Raw genomic sequence first — 10,846 nt, forward strand, 5'->3', positions numbered from 1 at the left:
CTCTAGATCACAACTTTCGTTTCATTTGAATTTTCCGCAATCGGAGCAATACGACGGAATAGACGATCCTGTAGCTCACCTGACGCGGTATAGAGCTGGCATGGATTGCAAAACTCCGACTAAGGCTCTCTTGTGTTGTGCTTGGTTGCCCACATACTTTTTTTAAGAAAGATTGCTAAGATCATGTCTAATCTAAAATTTCAAGATGGTATAATTTTTATATTAAAATGGTACTATTCTAATAAGTCATCTCCAATCCATTATACCAAATCTTATACTAGGTGAACAATGTTATTTATATTTTCTTATTTTTTTAATTCATAACAATTAAAGAATTTTAAAAAAATATTTAATTATTTACATAATTATAGTTTAAATATGTAAAAAAATTACACGTATTTACATAAAATATTATATTCATTTAAAAAATTAAATACGATATTATAATATCATAATCTACAAGATTTATAATTTAACATGACAAGATTCAAAAGAGATTACTTGAACAAAAAAATGCAATTAATCGTGTCATTTAATTATCAGAATTAGTAGGGGCGGACCTAGGAATTTTTACTTGGGGGGCTTCAAATTTTTTTTTTCCAATCGTGAACTTTATCAATAAAAAAATAAAAATGAGAGTTTAATGAATTTTATATGCATATTTAACATAATTTATTAACTTAAAAAGAGAAAACAAAAAATACAAAAAAAATTTACAATACAAATACCTTATAAAACTATTTAAAGTCGCAACCTGTGATTCTTCAAAAGATCAAACTTGTCAATGAATACTTCTATATCAATACCAAGAGCAATCTCTCTCTCAATGTAGATAGTCATGACGTTTGCTAGAAAGTCATTTTCTATTTTATTGCGAAGTGATGATTTGATGAGTTTCATCCCTGAAAAAGCTCGTTCTGTTGTTGCTGTAGAAACTAGAAGAGTTAATACTAAACAAATCAATCTATCAATTAAGAAATAATGACATGACCTATTCGTTTCAACCAACATTCGACATAATTCAGGAAGAGAATTAAAATTCTGAAACTACGAATGTCGAATTACATCAAACTTGTAGTGATCCAATTGTCTCCTCAAATCACTTATTTCTTCATTATTAAAATCCAAATGATAAAATTCCTTAGCTAAACCACAAATAGCATCTATAAAGAATGATTTGAAACCATTTGTAGAACTTAAAGCCTTGCATAACTTAAGAAGTCTTGTTGTTTTCTCGATAAATCTATTATTCAACTCCATCAACTGAAAATCTATTATAACATTGAATATCTAAAAGTGATTGTAGTCCCCCACTGTACCATCCATATAACGATCAATTAATTCTGGCACATCAACATCATTACTTCTACAAAATTGCACCACATACCAAATAAAAATTTCCCACCGATCATCATGCATCTCTTGAAGAAGAAGTTTTGTAGTTGAGACAAAATTCATTACATTCAAAATATCTTGATCTTTCATTTGCAATGCTTGACACAAAATATCAGATTTTTCCAACACTTCATGCATCAACAACAAGATAAATACAAACTCAAATGTTTTCATAACTTTCAAAGCACCCTTAGCCTCCCCACGTATATTATTGTTCGACCCCTCATTAATAAAATTTGCAAGAAGCATACAAGTAGAACCAGACATCTCAATCAATCTTTTAACAGAGGCAAAATGTGAACTCCAACGAGTAGCTCCAGCTCATTGCAAAGTACAAACCTGATTAGCCCCAGTACCAGTTGGAACTTCTCCTGCTACTATCAAATCTACAATTTCATCATCTCGAATTGACTTTAATTGAGAATGACGCTTAGCAGAAGCACTAACAAAGTTGACAATAGAACTTAATGATTGAAATAATAGCCACACATCATGTACATCCTTAGCTACTGCAACTAAAGCTAACTGTAGACGATGAGCAAAACAATGAATGTAATAAGCAGATGGACATTCTCTAAGAAATAATGCTTGCAGTCCATTCCATTCCCCCGTATGTTGCTAGCACCATCATACCCCTGACCTCGTAAATTTGTAACCAACAGATTGTATTGGTTTAATACAGTACATATCTCTTTTTTCAAAGTCAAAGCATTTGTATCTTTAACACTCATAACTTCAAAAAATTGTTCTCTAACAAATCCATCACCATCAACATATCTTAAAACAATAGCCATTTGTTTTTTATGTGATTTATCAACTGCTTCATCAACAAGAATGCAAAATTTAGCATCTCCAATTTCTTCATGAATTTTATGTCGCACACAATCAGCAATAATTTTTAATATCTCTTTCTGAATACATGGTGATGTGTACTTGGCATTTTTAGCTACATTTTCTAGAACAACATCATCAACTTCTTTGTTTGCTCTTCCGTGCAATTTGATTAATTCAATATAATTCCCACAGTTAATAGACTCGAGAGACTCATCATGACCTCTAAATGCATAACCTTACAATGCTAACCACTTCACACTCTCTATGGAGGTCTTTAAAAGCAAACGATTTTGTTTCTTTTCTTTTTTAGTCTATTTGTGTATCCTTCTCTCAATGTATTGACTTGGATTTCTCAAGTTTTTCTATTTTTTCATAGCAATGTAATGTAGTGAATTACCATCTCATTCATGTTTTTTCAGTGAACAATCTTTACAATTAACTCTCTTCCAATTTTTGAACCCCTTGACAGTGAATGTTTCAGGTTGTGATGTATTACTTTCAAATAAATAATAGGGAAAACAAAATACACTTTCTTTCTCCACAGAAAACTCAAGCCATGGATGTTGTGTGAACCAAGTGGATTGAAATCGACAATTTTGAGTCCCAAATTTTACATGAGGATACTCATAAATAGATTGACATGATCCCATATCAATATATGCTCTTCGAACCTCATCTTGTTTATCTAATGGATATTGTGATATTGGGATTCGTTTTCCAAGATCACGTTCATAATATGAGACTTTGCTTTTAAATGGCTCAATAGTACATTCATCTGATGGCTTGGATCTTTTAGTTTTGGATGGTGATATAGAACTTGAAGAAGGAGCATTGCAGGGACCATTTGTGTTACTTGATGATTGATCATCAGTTTTCTTAGTGAAGTATTAAAAGATATTTCGGTTGTGCATTTTAATATACATGTATATAACAATTAACAAAATCAAAACCAAGGCAATTCAAATATTCAATCACAATTAACAAATCCCAACTAGGACAATTAACAAATCTCAGTTAAGGCAATTCCTAACTAAATGCAGTAGTCAAATAATAATTAACAAAAAGTCAAATGCATAGTTAAACTCTAAAGTCCTAATTCATAAACCTATCACAAGTGTTAAACTAGTCAAAACAAAATAGAACATAATCAAATAAATTAACTTACCTTTAGTCTTGTATATTATTTCAGCAATAAATTAATTCTTGCTAAAATAAATTAATTCTTGTATATTATTATTTTTACCAAATATCCTTAGGCTCTTAACATAAACAAATTTATTTATATCTTAATAGATGAAATAAATATATTCAATGGAGATGTTATTTGATTAGCCAAAATAAAAATAGAAAGCTAAAGCTGATAGAATAAAACAGAAAGCTAAAGTGGAAGCATCAACGAAGATTGAAGAAGTAGAAAAAATAGATTTTGAAATATATAAATAGAAGAAATAGATAGAATAGATGGCTTACTTGAGAAATCTTGATTTTGAAAGAAGTAGAAGCAAAAAGCTAAAGTTGATTATTGACTGTTGAGGGAAGATTGAAGAAGGAGATGAAGATCGCCGCCATGCTCTGCAGGAGCCAATTTGAACCAATAGCTTAGGTTATAAAATTAGGGATTTTAGGTTTGGGTTAATTAATAATAATGTATTTGGGCTTGGGCTGGTTAGTTCTTGTCAAATTTGAAAAAAATAATATTTGGGCTGGTTGATTGGGGTGGACTTGGGAAAAAAAATTAGTTTTTTAATACTAAAAAGCCTACTTTTTTAAAAAAAATTGGGGGCGGGGCTCCAGCCCACCCTGCCCATGGGTTGGGTCCGCCCCTGAGAATTAGTATTTTCCTCCTACAAATGTTCAATCAATACATTTTGAAGTGCAATGTAAGCTTCTTTATTCTTGATTTTTTTGTATCAAACGAGGAATTTTTGAAATCGGGTGCCTTCATTAGCAACCATCTCAACATTTGGACTTAGCACTTTTACCTAATCTTGAATTGGTGTCTTAACATCACGTTCATCCTCGATAATCATGTTATGCATAATGATGCATGCAGTCATTATATCGTGTAAGACATTTTTTTGTCAAAAGTGTAACAGTCTTACGACTATTGCAAACATAGATTTTAGAACCTCAAATGCCTGTTTTACATCTTTTCTACAACTCTCTTGTTTCATTACAAAATATTTTTTTTTTAGACCATGTGGCTCACGAATTGTTTGCATAAGAGTAAACCACTAAAGGTATATACCATCTGTTAAATAGTAACCCATATTATATTCACGTCCCTATATGACGTAATTAGATGGATGAGCAATACCTTTAGCTAGGTTGGTGAACAGATGGGAGGCCTCTAAAACATTGATGTCATTTTTTGAACTCGGCATACCAAAGTGTATGTGTCATATCCAAATATCGTATTCTGCTACAACCTCAAGGATAATTGTTGGAGATCCACTTCGACCTGCATATTAGCCGGCTTAAGCAGTTGGATAATTTTTCCATTTGCAGTGCATACAATCAAGACTACCCAACATTCTAGGAAAATCATGTTGTCTAATAACATAGAGCAGCCTTGTAATGTCGTCAATGTTTGGTGATCTCAGATATAAACCCTCAAATACCTCCACAATAGCACAACAAAATTTCTTCATACTTTCAATAGTAGTGGACTTCCCAATTTAGGTGTACTCATCAGTTGCATTTGCTGCGACACCATATGCTAACATCCGAAACATAACAATAATCTTTTGAATCGAAGACAAGCCAAGTCTTCTTAGAGCATCAATTTTCTGTACAAAATAGCTGTCATAAGCTGCTACGGCTTGAAGTATATACAAAAATAATCTTCGTGGCATTCGAAAGCGACGATGAAACATCCTTTCACCATAACGTGGGTTCTCGACAAAGTAGTTTTTGAACAGTTTTTCACCAACAGCCTCCCAATCGCGATGAATGACTATATAACCAAGTATTGAGCCTCCATGTATCAGTTGGTGTTGTTGCTAATTGAGCAGATGAATGAGAAGGATGTTGTTGTTGTTATACAAAAGATTGGCGGCTTCAATTTGGGCATTAATCGTTGCTAAGTGATTTGTAAGTTCCACTTTGCGATTATTATCACTTTCGGACAACGATGTCAAAGAAGTAGAATGATTTGAGCGACCTTCGAGATTGAAATTCATTCTAGTCAATAAGGTAGATCTTTCAATGATTTTTTACAAATACTGAGTGTTGCATTTGTTGGGATTACATAGATCTTATCATATGCACAGCGAAAATTAAAATTTAGTTTGCAGGTATCTTGTTTTTCAGAAATTATGGTATAACTTATTGGAAACAAAACGAAAGGTTACCTCTTTTGATAAAATCCGATTTCACCATTAGATTTCCCACTGTTTAATCCTCCAAGTGTAGGATGCCGAGTCGGTCCACCCGAAATCACTTCTATCCAAGAATTTCAAAGAGAATGATAAGCAAAAAAAATTTTCACAAAAATTTCTAACTTACCTCTTTGGATTCAAGAACACTTCTTCAAAACTCTCTCAACCTTCAAGTGATTCAAGAAGACATCAAGTGAAGTAAATGAAGAGATGGAGAGCTTATATATACATTAAATGGGTTGAGCTTTCTCAAACCCATTTCATTTAATGTAATTGGGCCAAGCCCAAATCATTTAAGTTAACTTGAATCTAATAGTGCTATTGGGCCAAGCCTAATGTGCTAGCAAAAGGCCCAACCCAATTAATGATTAAACAATTATATTCATAATATAATTATTTAATTATTCTTATTTATCTTATAAATAAATGCACTATTATTAGTAATTATAAAATTACTAATTTATCTATTTACTCTTTGAAAGTGATTTCTTTTTGGGTGAGACTTTCTAGGTTCACAAATAAATTGGCAACAAAAATAATCAACAATTAATTCTTGTAAATCACGAGTGACATCTAGTAATATGTCATGATTACCCAATTTATTGTAAAGCGGGTATTGTGAACTTTTTACTACATTACTATGCAATACGGTCCCTCTATCATCCTATATCCCGACAAGACATGAGATCATGGTCAGTAGGTCGAATATCTTAATCTCGTCATATGACTAAATCCAAAATCAATCTTAACTAATTATGACACAACCCGTATGGAACAAATTCCATCGTCATATTACCTCGGCCAAGGATTTATCCTCAAGTGATTACTGGATCGCATAAGATATATTCCTCATAAATCTCGAAGTGATAGATTCCATGTCCGATGCACACATACCTCATGTATCACTGAATCAGGCACATAGATACGTGTGATTATCCTTGATTAGAATAACCACAGATATCCATGTCATCTCAGGTCTAAGGACTAGTTGCAAAAATTGTAGGTAACATTAAATCATTGACCCGTGAAAAATAACCCATGTGATTTAATGTTAACAGTTCCGTTCAGTGAACTCGTTCTTGTAACGAGCACCCACTCATCTTCCTTTTATATCTTATACAGAATGGCACGAGACTCACCAACCTCATCTTTCAGTATCTCATACTGAATAAGGAAGAAGACGATGTGCTAGCCTTTACGTGTTGCTATTATCCAAATTAGGAATTCTATGGCCAAGAACATATTTATAGTATAACGAACTGTGGATTATCTGTAACTTGTATTCTTAACGCTTAAGAATGGTATACACTCCTTATTATACTAATGGATGTATGTTTTATAATTTAAATCATATTGCAATTTAAATAAAACATAAACTTGACATTTAAATAATATTTAAAGAATTACAAGATCGAGTCTCTTTGTGTCACTAGAATTGGTCTTTAGGGATCATATTTAACAACATTTTATAGTTGTCGGATATATCTTATCCCTAAGTCTCACCTCATTCTACAAACTTGCATCACAACCATTAATTGGATATCATCAAACCTCACCTGTTAAATTTGATTCCCCATATCTAACCCTATCTTATCCCCAAATCTCACCTTATTTTGGGAACTTGCATCACAACCATTGATTGGATATTATTAAACCTCATCCCTTAGATTTGATTCCTCATAACTAACCCTATCTTATCCGCAAATCTTACATCGTTCTGCGAACTTGCATAATAATCGTTAATTGGATATCATCAAACCTCACCCCTTAGATTTGATTCCCCATATCTAACCATATCATTTTTTTTAATTTTATTATAAAATAGTGTGCCACCTCTTCATCTTTTGTCATCTTCATCGAAATCAACAAAAAATGAGTTCCAACAAATGAAGTTGCTCATACACCATTCAAGAAGACGTACACTTATGCATGTATATCTAGATGTTTCTCAAAACCTGATCGTAGGTATGAATCAAACAAAATAGAGATTATAGTCTCGAGTTGAGACCGATTACAACAACTCATTATCAAAATGTATCATTCAGACTCGACCCCTAAGATCATTGCAGACTTATTACATGATTATTTCGAAAGCTATTAACAAATTGCGGGAATGCATTCGACAAGTGAAAAATCTAAATCCAAGTTGTGTTCTAAATAAGATATTGTAAGCATTGATTGAAAAATTTGTTTTCTAATATTACAAGAAATAAATGTTAACATGTACATTGATATCATTTTGCAGATCGATCGAGCCAAAATATTGTTGTCACGGGATGACCAATACAAGAAATAATTTAAGTTTGACCATGTCTAGCCTCTCCTGAAGGATACCAAAAAATTTGGAAACAACATGTAAGTGGAATTACCAAGGTTTCAAAGAAAGGGTGGCAACTTTGTATCGTCACAAGTGATGTTTTACATTTGTGGTTAGTGGTTAGTTTTGATGATGAAAAATAATATTTGGTTTTGATTCCCAAGTCATGAGTCAAGTTTATGGTTTTTAACAAAAATTAATTTCAAGTACCTATGTGAAAATGAAAACCGAATGATCTATAATTTTCTCTAAGTATAGAAGATTAGTACTTTATAAGGAGACAAATATAAAAATATTTTTATTTTGAAAAACTATCTCTCGGTATTTTGATATCTAATATTTATTGTTGTTAAAATAATTTTTAATGAATTTTTCAAAAAATAGAAGGTATGTATTTTGAGAGTGATGAAATTGTTAAATCCTGAATTTGTATTAAAACCAAAATTCTAATTTCTTATTGTTATGGATTTTGATTTTTTAGATATTTTTATTGAATCCAAATAGGGGTATTTTCTTATTTACATTTATGTATTAAAGTAAATGGAAGGTAAAATATAAATAAAAGAAAATGTGGACATTTACTTAAATTAAAGAAATGTAAATATGTTGTGGTTTGTATCTTCAAAGAAAAGTTAATTTTATTGCATCAGTGAATTTTTATCTTGGCAAAATGTCAACAGTTTATTTTAAGATGTTAACAGTTTCAAACCTTGCTCTCTGTATCTAAATATCGATAGCTCCTGCATAAAAAATGTCAACAATTCTTCAATATTGTCGACAGTTCTTCATCAAATGTCGATAATTTATGTCACAGACAACTTCCAATGGCTAGATTCTCCTTTATTCAAGTCTCCAACGGCTGTATTTTTGAATGGGCTCGAAATGCACTATAAATAGAGATCAAAGGGATGAATCATCACAACCAAGAGATTATATTACAAGCTCCCAAGTGCTAAACTCATTATTGTGCTTCATTGGTATATTTAGTTTCTCTCCAAGGCTTTGTATTCATTTTGTTAAATTTATTATCAAGCCTTATCTTTATTTTTGAGAGAATTTGTAACTGAGAATTTTGTTTCTTAGATCCTCTCTTATCTTGTATCTCTTTGTATTATTCCTAGCTTGTTTTACTAGAGGGTATACATTGCTTGTAGAAGGATTTTGATTCCTAGTTTGTTGTGCTAGATGACTTACTTATTAAAGCAAGGGGTTGAAATACCTAGCTTAGTGCTAGAGGGGTTGCTTATCTAAGCAGGAGGTTGTAATTTCCTAACTTGTTGTTAAAGAACCTATCCAAAGAGATATGAGGTTTTTAGTAGATTGATTGAAAAATCCTTAGTGATGAACTAAGGTAGTGGATTAAGCTTGGTTTAATCCGAATCACTATATATCGTTGTGTATCTTCTTTGCTTATGCTCTTTCTTTCATTTATTATTCCAAACATTTCAATAATCCTCATTTTTTATTTTCATCAAAAGAACTTTCAAATTCAATCAAAATTTTAAAACAACCCAATTCACTCCTCTCTTGGTGTTGGTGCCATTGATATTCAAATCTAACAAATAGGGTCTCTAACTTCAGAGACTCCTACCTCAGCGTCTCTTAGATTGTCTTCATTTTCTTTTGAATAATAATGAAGAAAATTCCAGCTGCAGTTCGAGTCAACAACCTATTGGGATAAAAAAGGCAAAATCAAAAAGGAAAAATGAAGAAGAGTTTTCAAAAATGATTGTAGAAAAGAGGAAAGAGCAACATCAACTCGCTAAAGTCATACGTAAGGGAATTGAGGATAGGCAAGAATTTTAGAAAATTCAAAGGGCTTGAATTGAAAGTAATATAAAAAATAAGTCAGCACGATAGAATTTTATTTCGAAACTAAGATTCTACTAAAAGATTTGAGCTCTATTTCAAATCGGGAACTCTATGAGTTATGCGAAAAGAACATAGAAGAATCATGAAGAAAAAATGTGAACAACAGGATAAAGAACTTGAAAGTTTCTCAACTTCGTTTGGTCATTATTTTGTTGGTTTTGGAGGATCTGAAAATGATTTATTGGAATATTAAATAATTGTCTTTCATTTAGTGTATGTTGCATTTTAATTTTTAATATTTACATTGTCGTACTGCTCATGTTGTTCTCAACTTTCTAAGTTTTATGGAATAATTTTTTTTATCTTGTTAAATAATTATAGTCTTTTTATTTAATTTTAATTTATTATGTTGTTAAAAATAATGATAAAATTAAATACACAAATTAAGGCCAAAATCAATAATTATACATACTAAAACAAAATTAAGAATGGACATAATGGGGATAACATTTTTCCACATTGGAAGGGAAGGAAATTTGGGGATAAATTCCCATGGAAAAAATGTCACGGGTGAACAATGGAATGCCAAAAATCAAGCCATTATGGTGTAATGAGATGCCTCGATTAGAAACGACAAATAACAAAATTGGTGGATTTTGCCATTTTGCTGTCTTTGTTGGAGATGGCGTAAGGATTTTAATTTTCTAAAGCCACGGAGCATCGAAAGTTTTCAAGAATTAGTTGAAATTAAAATAACCTGGTAGTCGAAGAAAGATAAAGAGTTGAATTAGCTATACATAAACCTTACTACGAGTATCATATCAAGTTTGGACATAGTATAGCTATGTGTAGGAAGCTAAAGAAAGAAATGGAGCTAGTATTAAGCAAGAGGTTACAAGCCACAAAGGTTCATGAATAAAAGTTGGACTAAGGCAATGCACAATTACCTTATAAAAGAGTAAATAATGATGAAATTCTGCTAAGGAATGGAAGAAGATAAAGAGTATTCTGAAAGGTTTTGACCTCACAGCTAGGAATCATGGACATTATGGCCAGCCACATCAAGTGGCTAGACAAGACATTAACACTATTCTAGGACATTTGGGAC

Source organism: Diospyros lotus, chromosome 11 (genome assembly GCF_014633365.1).
Source record: "Diospyros lotus cultivar Yz01 chromosome 11, ASM1463336v1, whole genome shotgun sequence".
NCBI classification, from domain to species: Eukaryota; Viridiplantae; Streptophyta; class Magnoliopsida; order Ericales; family Ebenaceae; genus Diospyros; species Diospyros lotus.